Below are 10,775 nucleotides of genomic sequence, written 5' to 3' on the forward strand. Positions count from 1 at the left end.
GTTGTTTTGAAATAAGTATCATTGATAGCCTAAGAGAGGAGATAAAATAGAATCTGGCAAAGTGATCAATTACAAAAACAGAAAGCAGAAAAAGAAGGCTCTGGAAATGAATTGAAAATCAATAATCACTTTAAATGTGAGTGGTTTATATATGCCAATTAAGAGAAAGAGACAACAAAAGTGGACTAAAAATCAGTACTCCAACCCTCCTACAAAAGCGTGTCTTTGGTTCCCTGTCTTTGGACATGTAAGAATTGGAGGCAAAGAAATGTGGATTTGGAGAAATCTGGGGCCAGCTTGCTCCCCGCAGGCTCACAATCAACCATACCACATAGAAAAAAAAAATCAGTACTCCACTATTTGTTGTTTATAAGAAATTGTTTTAACATAAAATCACTAATAGTTTAAAATGAAAGGGATAAAGGTACACCTTGCTAATGCTAATGTAAAGAAAGCTGGAGTGGCTCTACTAACTTTAGACCAAGCATACTTCAGAATAAGGATAATTGTCAGGGTAAAATGGGCATGGCATAATAATAAAGGAATCAAAATTCTAAGAAAACTTAATGATCCTAAGCATGTACACCTAACAGCAGAACATCAAAATACATGAGACAAAAACTAATAGAAATGAAAGGATAAAGAAAGAAATAAAAGGGTAAACAAACAAATCCATTTGGGTGGAGAATTCAACATTCTACTGTCAGAATGCAGAACATCAATAAGGCTTTAGTTGACATGAACAGCACTACCAATAAACCTGATCTAATTGACATTTATAGAATACTCCATCCTGCAGCATCAGCATATACGTTTTTCCCAAGCTAATATAGAGCATCCACTAACATAGACAACATTCTAGGTGATAAAATGTGGTTTGATCAATTTTCTTCCTAAACAATGTTCTTAGTCTGTAATGGAAATAAATTAGAAATTTATCCATTTTAAAAGGGATAACAGTACACCATGCTTATGCTAACCAAAAACTTAAAAATGAAGTTACACACTTCTAAATAATGTATGGGTTAAAAGAAGGAAGTCTCAATTGGAATTAAAACATATCTTGAACTGGCTGAGAATACAACTTATCAAAATTTGTGCTGTGTGGCAAAAGCAGTGCTTAGAAAGAAATTTATACCATTGACTGTGTATATTGGAAAAGAAGAAAGATTGAATATTAATAACCTGTCAACTTTGTGTATATTACATATCTATGTGTACCTATAAATCTTTATAGCAGGAATAAACAATTAAACTTTGAAATCTGAAAAAGTAATAACACTAAATATAGCACCCAAAAGTAAGCACTTACATATTTAATAAGTCTGTGATAGTTTATGGAAGTTTTATTCATAATTCGTTAAAGTAGAAGCAACCAAGATGTCCTTCAATAGATGAATAAAATGTGGTACATCCATCCAATGGAATATCATTCAGCAATAAAAAATCATTTTGTGGCTGCAAAGCCACAAAAGAAAAACTACATGGATGAATCTAAATGACTCACTTTATGACTAAGTGAAAGAAGGCAGTATGGAAAAATTATATAATACATATATTCAATTACATGACATTAGGGAAAACCAAAAATATAGAGATGGTAAACAGATCAGTGATATTTGGGAGTTTGGAAGTGAGGAGAGAGTTGAAGCACACAGTTTTTTAGCCTGATTAAATTCTTCTCTGTGACACTCCAATATGATTGCAAGACATTAAACATTTATCAAAACCTTTGAAATTTCATGGCTCAGAGAGCAAACATTATGTGTGCAAATTTTTAAAATCATGTATCTGAATATCACAAGACAGAATAAAGACTGTAATAAAGTAATTTAAATGCATTAAAATGCTTGAAACAACTTCATTCAAAAGGATAGAAGAATAAGGTAAAATCTTTGGAAATGAGTGGAATATTAAAAAATGTACATAAGATCAAGACACAAAAGACAGTACCTTCTCCATACAACAATGAACTCACTGAAAAAGAAATCAGGAAAGCAATCCCATTCACAATAGCCTAAAGAGATAACTTGGCATAAACTTAACCAACATAATTGAAGATCTCCACAATGAAAGCTATAAAGCAATTAAAATATATGCACACAGAACACACATTCATAAGAACTGTACTGCAGTTGTAATGTTATTTCCCTCATGGGTATGGAAATCACTCTGCAAATATCCTATACTAAACAACTGAATAAACGTGAAAGGTACAAGCCACAGCTCTCACTGTTGGGATGGAAATTTGCATACCTTTGACATGATCTGATGAGAATTACATTTGACCCTATGACATTCTTCCCCCACACATGTTCCCCCAGTCTGGTCATGAGGAATACATCAGACAAATCCCAACTGAGTTATATTTCTCGAAACACTGAGAATTATTCTTCAAAACTACAAGATCATCAAAAATAAGGAAAAACTGAGGAACTGTCTAAACTAACCCTAAAGGAACGTGACTTCTAAATGTCATGTGGGATCCTGGATGAGAACCTGGAATAGAAAAAGGACCTGGGGAAAATGAAGGAAATAAATGGAAGGATAAACTTTTAAAAGTGCATAACAAAATGAATTCCTTCATAATTTAAGGGTAAAATGTGGACAAATCACGGTAGGGCTGTCTAGGTTTATCAATTTGATTTTGCTCTAATTTAATTCTGTTTACTAAATAAATACTAGAATGTCCTGTCTTATGGAATTCTTTATAGGCATTATGGGAGAATCATCAAAATGTATAAAAAGTAATGTCTGCTGTAGGAAGGTTACATGATACAGTTTAAGGACTTTATAAACAATTTCCTCAATGTTTACACTTTCCTACAAATTTGGGTTATAGTAATCCCAGTAGTCAATAAATAAGTTGAATCTTTGCAATACGGGATTTTGTTGGAAAATGAATTTATGTGTTTTACTTATAAAAAGTATTGAGCTCTTCTCAACCATGCAACAGCTCAGTTGATATTGAGCTAATTGCTCTATTTTTTAAATTTTAAAATTTTTATCTGCATTTCCTTACATGACTAAAACTAGTTTTTCATTTTTCTTTTGGACATAGTTAATTCAATGTTCAAATACATGGTAGTTTCTGAACGAGCTGTAAAATACCAATATTTATCCTTGGTCATGATTTTCAAAGTGATTTATTAGCCTTTTCTTTTGCCTGGAAGGTTTTAAGTGCTTCAACCTGGCAGAAATTTGGTATCAAGCAGGACCTGGATTCTAAGCAAAATGATATCTCGGCGCTGTGGTCTCTTCTACCGAGTTTTGCTTTTACTAATAACACAATTCTTTAACTTTTTGTGTACTCTTTGACCATTAGCAATTTGTTTCGATACTTCTAACACAAAGACTTTGCTAATATAAGAAGGACAATGGCAAATAGGACCAATGTTTATAAATATTTATTATATCAATTTAGCAAGGGAAGTATGAAAACAGAAGTAGGCAAAATTACATAAGTTCATATTCTCTCCATAATGAGAACAGGCTTAAATTGAAAGGGTTCAATTGCATACGCCATTGTATGCAAAGTACTTCAATAAGAACTAAATAAATGCAAACAGTATTCATAATACTGATATGTTCCTTTTTTCTTTCCCCTTTTTCCTAGGAATATAGGTGCTTAAAATAATCACTTTTAAAAAAAACTTGTCAGCTCTGCAGAACTTCCTTGGAAATTATACCAGTTAAAACTCAGTGGTGGTAGGAAGAGAAGGGTTAAGGATACAGTAAAGGTTTCCCAAAGAAAATCTCTTGCAGCTTGTAGTGAAACTGATTTCAAGGGCAGGTTAATGAGATTACAGTTTGCTAAACATCCCAAAAGCTATTTCCAAATTTGCTATTTCCAAACAAGATGGCAATTACCAGGTAGTTTTCTCTTGTGGTGCCAAAAGCATTTAGTTCTATCTCTCAACACTACCTTTACAAATTATATATACAAAGAATGAAAAGTTTCAAAAATGGATGGAAGCTCTTTTGTTACATTAATTGGAAATGAAGTCATCAGGAAAATACCTTCTCTCAAATTGCACCTGCTATTCATTTCAACAAATATTTAAGAGAATACCATGTGAAAGTCCCGAGTTAGGTAGTTTGAATGCTATGAAGACAAGTACATGAGGACCCAGCAAGCTGTGGATCCAGACCTAAAAAAAATAATTAAGTGGTAGACAGAGGAATTACCATACAAACAAAGTAGGAAAATTATTTCTTTCTTCTTTCCCTCCTATTTTTTTGGTTTGAGTTTTTTTCTTGGTTTTTTAGAGTCTTGCTTTGCATCCCAGGCTGGCCTCAAACTCACCATCCTCCTACCTAGGCCTCTTAAGAGCTGGGATTATGGGCATGTAGTTTCACACCCAGCCTTTCTATATTTGTTGATGAGCCCCTATTTAACTCTGAGATGATCGTTTGTCTAACTTCACAAAAACCCAATGATTGCATTGTTCAAGGTCCTCTACCACAAAACCACGTCCAAGTGCAACAACTCAAAGCTCCAAATAGTTCTACATGGTACACCGCTCTTCCTTCCACAGCTGACCAGACTTACAGTCACAAGAAGACACCTAGCTACTTTATCTTTTTTTATAGAATACTTCAGCTAAGTCTCTCAATGCACAGATCTATGGATTAGTTTCCACCGGTGCTGGTAAGAACAATAATGACTGTTTTAGTCCTGGGTTTACAGTGACATTCTTGTTCTGTCACTAAGGTTGTGGTTCTGTGTGAATAAAGTGGTCAGTTAGGGGAAATCTCAGAATGGCATCCCTTTGATTTCTTAGCCATAGTAAGATAATAATAGTCACAGTTCTAAATCATGCCTTACCCTGTCCTTTCTAGAGTTGGGCAGCCCATACATAATTTGTTGACAGAGTAGATGCATGCATGATTGAATACAGTGAACAACCTGACTATATCTAGGAGCAGCATTTGCAGGACGAGTGATCTCTGTTGCAACTACTCAACTTTGCTATTGTAGCACAGAAGAAGCAATAGAAAAAAAGAAGCAACAGATGATCTATAAATCAATAACTGCAGCTATGTTGCAGTAAAGTTTTATCTGAAAAAACAAATGATGGGGTGGATTTGTCCTATGGGCTTTAGTTTGCCAACTCTTGCTTTAGATTATAGAGCAAAAAGAAGAGTGTTAAGTGTTGATATCAAAAAAACTATGGATAGTTTTCCAGACCATATGGGGCCTTAAGAGATAGTAAAGAACCAAAGTTTTATTCTTAGCTCAAGGTAGGCCCATGGAAAACCTCCATTAATCAAAGGAATGATTTGATCTAATTTTGTTTTTAAAAACATTATTCTGGAAACTCTGTGGGGAACGGATCATAAAACCCATCAGTGTAATAGGAAGACTATTTGCAGTTATCTATCTGGCCAAGAAATAATGATTGGCCTATTAGGAATGGCAGAGATGGTATGAATAAACTGACAGTGTGGCCTTCTCAGGTCAGGACATGAAGATGCAAGAGAGATTTGATAAAATATCAGCATTGGCTCTAGGCTTCTTTTAAACTACTTATGTAGTGCTTTTGTCAACATGTGGAAGATGGAGACATAATCATAAGTTCGGTTTTTGACGGTTTTATTTGACAGGTTAGTAAAAATTCCTGTCACTTTAAAAAGAATACTTGAAAAAATAATTGCAAGAAAAACTGGACCGCATTTTAGAAGAAGAATGTGAAAGATGGAAGCAAGACTAGCGTCCAGTTTGATCACCCTACAATAGCATAGGATGAGGTGTTCCAAAGCCTCTTTGGTTAGATCATGATGTATATATATATATGTCAGGCTTGGAAGTGACTAAAAGCAACCCAGGACTTTGTTAAAGTGCAACCCAATGTACCCCACCCAGCTCAACAATAAAAAGAAAAGAAGCTAAAAAAATTAAAGGGTCCACAACCATTATTTTCTGTGTCTAAATAAATCCCCCTCTTCAGTGTAGGAATTGCATACCTCCATTCCATGTCTGTTTCTACACTGACAATGAGCAAGTTGGCACAGTAGTGAACGGGGACTGATTGCAAGCAGATAAAAATAGCTGGTGTGGAGAGAGACAGGATGTTAGTTGTGACCAGCAAACAATGCTGCAAACGTACTGATGTGCATGTGTCTCTGTTGGGCTTTGACCACATCCTAAGACACAGGGCAACATGTCAGCATTTCAGAGCTAGTTGAGCAATCTCTTTGGCAAAAGAAAATGGTGACCATATTTTGCTATTTTTACTTCAAAACAATCGGACAAATAGGAAATGAGTCAATGAACTGTGGACTAGAACACAGACTAAATAATGATGCCCGACCCATTGTAGGTGAAGTTTTAAGGGATGTCTTTTGGCCTAATGTATTTAAGAAGCGTATATTTTTCTGACGCATAAACTTTATTTAAATGGGTTTGTTTATGGCAGAATATCTTAACAGTAATCAATAATTCCATTAATGCTAATACACAGTATTAAGCCCTAGAAAGAGTTTAATACAGTATAGTTTGATGGACATACCCACACACACACAATAGTTATCAATTATCAATTTTTAGAAAATCTTCCATCATCATTCCATTTTATAATTCTAGGATCAGTTTGGATTATGTTTTACTGCAAAAAGCAGAATATCCAATTTTAGCTAACAATTAGGGCTGATTTTCTTTAAAGAGCAGGAAACCCAGAGTTTTATGGTTTTATTTAATAGCTCAGCAATGTCAGAAATGATTTGGAATTTCTGTTGACCTTTTCCTTTTGGTTGCAAGAAGGCTGCTCCAGCTGCAAGTATGATATTTGTATTCAAATAAGAGGAAGAGGCCATCAGGAAAGGTAAGGGACTGTCATCTTCATCTGTTCCTTTTAATTATGAAAACTAGTATTTTTCAGAATCTCTATAGCAAAAGTTTTCTTTGATCTTATTATCTAGGGTTAGGCTATAATAGACCACATCTAACTATACAGGATGGGAGGGCAGCTCTAGAAAATCAAAGAATAGGATTCTCATTATTGGTTTAAACACTTGTGTTCTTTTCTTTGTGTGTGCTGGGCACATCATTGCCTGGAAAAAATCAGAGCATACAGAGAAGATGGAACTTCACTAGGTAACTAAAGGCAGCTGCTCTAAAGACTCCAGAACAAGCTTAGTAGGTCTCATTTGCTATTTTCAAATGTAATAAACAATGTAAAGCACTGCTTAGATCCTCTTTCAGGAATGAAGGATTGATTATGAAAGTGTGGCATGAAGACAGCCCTCAAACTCAGATATTGCCTCAGCTGAAGAGAATCGCCTTACCAAGGACACATCTCCTTCACAGAGTCACTACATCAGTATGCCCGAACCCCTCCTTCTCTTTCCCTTCTGTCTGTCCCCTTCTCGCTTCTACTTCCCTCTCCCCTCCTTGCTCCCTGCCACTCAGAATATCCTGGTATCTCTGAAGAGTCATCTATCTTCAGAGCTGGCTGCCAGCTGAAGCTTCTGTTGAGACTTCATTGCATTGACTTCTCCCTCTGCCTACTCCTGCTTTCTTTTGCCTTCCACAGATGTTAATCCTTACAGCACTTCCTTATTACACCTCTTGTATGCTGATGACAGTTTTAGGTTGACTTCCCAGAGAAGCCAACTGGCCTCAAAAATAGAAAAGGAAATTAAATGGACTTAAAAGCATCCTGTTTTTAAAATTTTGGTTTTAAAGTTTATTTGGGATTTTGAGGTATATTTTTAAATGAGAAGTTAATAGTGTTAAAATGTAGTTTGGTGTGGTGGCTTTGGAATCTCAGCGCTCAGAAGGTGAAGGCAGGAAGATTGTGAGTTCAAGGCCAGCCAAGTTACATAGTGAGACTCAAACAAACAAATTAAAAACACCTAAAAACCAAACAACAAAACAAGTAAAAATGTGACTTTTTAATGATTGTAGCATGCCAATGAAATTCTGTGTCATTTCAACATTGGCAAGTGTGATAAATATTTGTAATCTATACCAACTGTTCATTTGAGTAAAGACTTGATTTTACACTATGTTTTTATCATTGCTTATGTCTTCTCTTCAACAAAATTGGAGAAGAGGGAAGAACAGGTTCTGCCTGGAAGCGAGGGGGGTGGAGGGGAGAGGAAGGGGGCAAGGGGCAGGGGGAGCGATGGCCCAAACAATGTATGCACATGTGAATAAATGAATAAATTAAAAAAATGTTAAGGAGTTAAAGGAAAGAAAGCTGGGGCAGAGGAGACTCAGAACCAAAAAATAAATGTAACTTTATACTGATTTAAAAGAAAAAAAATAAGTTATAAAAAAGATTTATTTTTAGATCCTAAAATTAATTACTACACATTGTAAAATTACAAACCAAGTAAAAGTTTAAATAAGAGAGAAAAAAATCACCAATAATCTGTATGGATACCTGTTATTAACATGACTAATATCTTTCCAGACTTTTAGGAAGAAGTAACAGCTGTTTCTTTAGCCTTTAGTTTAGTCTCAGGAGAGACTGAGGATTTCACTAATATTCAATCCTATCTGCAATGTTTATGGGAGGAATGTTTAGGAATTTAACTACAGTAGATTCATATTAAAAGAGAATCTGAAGCCAGGTGTTAGTGGCTCACACCTATAATTTTAGCTTCTTGGGAGGATTGAGGTTTCAGTTCAGCCTAGGCAAAAAAGTTAGTGAGACCCCCATCTCAATGCGAAAAAAACTGGGCATGGTGGTTTATGGCTGTCATTCCAGTCACAGCAGGAAGCTTAAAAAATAGGATCTCCATCCAGGACTTTCCTGGGCAAAAGCGAGATCTTAACTTCAAAATAACCAAAACATGAAGGAGAGGAGGCATGGCTCAAGTGGTAGAATGTCTGCCCAGCAAGCATGAAGCACTGAAGTACTGTGTTCAAACTCCAGTACTGCCGACACACAGAGAGAGAGAGAGAGAGAGAGCCACCACATCTATTACGTAAATGCAAAAATGATACCTGTTGAAACTATTCCATTCCAGGAGTGGGGCAGGGGGCGGATTCAAGTATGATATATTCGATACGTTGTAAGAACCTTTGTAAATGCCACAATGTACTCTCACCCAGCACAACATTAAAGGGAAAAAAATTTCATAATGAATAGCTACTACTAATGAGATGTAGCCTCCCCCAGAGAACTGGTCACATGCACCGGAGAGAACATGTGACTGACTAGGAATGAAAGTGTAAGGGAAGCCCCAGAGCTGATGCTTCCTGAAGTTGTGACAGTGTGTGCATTTTCAGCTTTACTTCTCAGGGTTGTAGGGTCATGCATGTTCTGTACAGCAGCCTGGCAGGGACATTGCAAGCTGGGTGTAGGTGGAAAAAGACCACACCTCTGCTGCTGCTGTGTATGCCTGGTTGTTTCCTTGGTGTACTTTCCTAACTTGGTGCTGGGCAAAGTTCAATGTGTCCTGTATGTCTATTGTTAAATTGAACCCCTAAAAACTACTGATGGCAGAGATACACATTTTTATTATCACATGAATAATTCAAGACTATCTATACATTCATTGTAAAAGTTCCAAATAATATCGAATTTTACAAAGTAAAATCTCCCCCAGAAAACTTCCTCTTCCTTTATTTTTATTTGCTGATTTAATTTCCTTATTTTTATGTCTGTTTAAGTTTTATATTTCTTTTAACTCAGTTTTGGTCACTTGTGCCTTTTTAAAAATTTATGTCATCTACATGTCAATTTTGTAGGTATACATTTGTATGTAATATTTTCTTTTAAATATTTTAATCCTAACAGAGTATTACTTAGCATTTACCAATTTTGCTAGTCTTTACCAAAACAAAACAACACAATGACAACAACAAAACCAGCTTCCAGTTCCCTTGATTATCTTTTCTATTGTTTTTCTCTTTCTATCCCAACCATTTTCTGTTCCAATCTTTATTATTTTCTTCTTTCTGCTTTGAATTTTACTTCTTCCTTCTTGCTTTTTAATGTAGACAACAAGATTTAGTTTTCCTACTTTATTATATAAGCATGTTATTATGCTATGTATTTTAAAATTTATCTAGAGGATCTTGCTATGTCATCCAGATTGGCCTCGAACTCCTGGACTCAAATAATGCTCCTGTGTCAGTCTTCCCAGGAGCTGTGACTACAGGTGCACACATCACTGTGCCTGGCTATTCTGCACTGTATATTTCCTCTAAGAATTGCTGTAGCTGCATCCCATAGCGTTTGCAGTTTTCTTTGACAAATTAGTTATTCAGGAGTCTATCATTTAACCTATAATATTTGGAGATTTTGCAAATATCTTCCTATTGTTGGTTTCTATTGTAATTCCATTTAGATTTTTAGAAAAACTATTATTTCAGACTTTTTATTTTATTTATTTGGGAGCATCAGAAGTGGGGATTGAATTCTGGGCCTCATACTTATTTCTTTTTGGAGTCAATTGCTTCCTTAATCTGTAGCTCCCAAACCTACAGATACTTTGGTCTTATTTTAATTTCAACCTCTCATTTTCTGTTGATAATGTAAAATATTTTTTTGCTAATCTTACATCCTAAAACCTCACTATGCTTACAGATTTCTTGTAGGTGCCATAGAAATCTCTATACAATTTTATTTCTTTATTTCTCACGCCAGGTACAATGTTGAATTCAAGTGGTGAGAATGGCTATCCTTGCCTTGTGCATAGGGAAAAATCTATTAATATTCTACAATTAAGGATGATGTGAGTTGAAGGTTTTTTGTAAGAATTATAAATCATGTTATAGAAGTTCCCTTTTAAGTTTCCCCAGTTTTACTTTTTGTTAG

At 35.3% G+C, this 10,775-nt stretch overlaps 1 non-coding gene across 1 annotated transcript; it reads left to right on the plus strand.

Moving 5' to 3' along the window:
- Positions 1-204: 204 nt before the first annotated feature.
- LOC141423726 (small nucleolar RNA SNORA38) lies at positions 205-335 on the plus strand. Its single transcript, XR_012448545.1, has one exon. It is a non-coding gene; the product is annotated as a small nucleolar RNA SNORA38 (small nucleolar RNA).
- Positions 336-10,775: the final 10,440 nt, after the last annotated feature.

This window comes from Castor canadensis, chromosome 5 (genome assembly GCF_047511655.1).
Source record: "Castor canadensis chromosome 5, mCasCan1.hap1v2, whole genome shotgun sequence".
Taxonomy (NCBI): domain Eukaryota; kingdom Metazoa; phylum Chordata; class Mammalia; order Rodentia; family Castoridae; genus Castor; species Castor canadensis.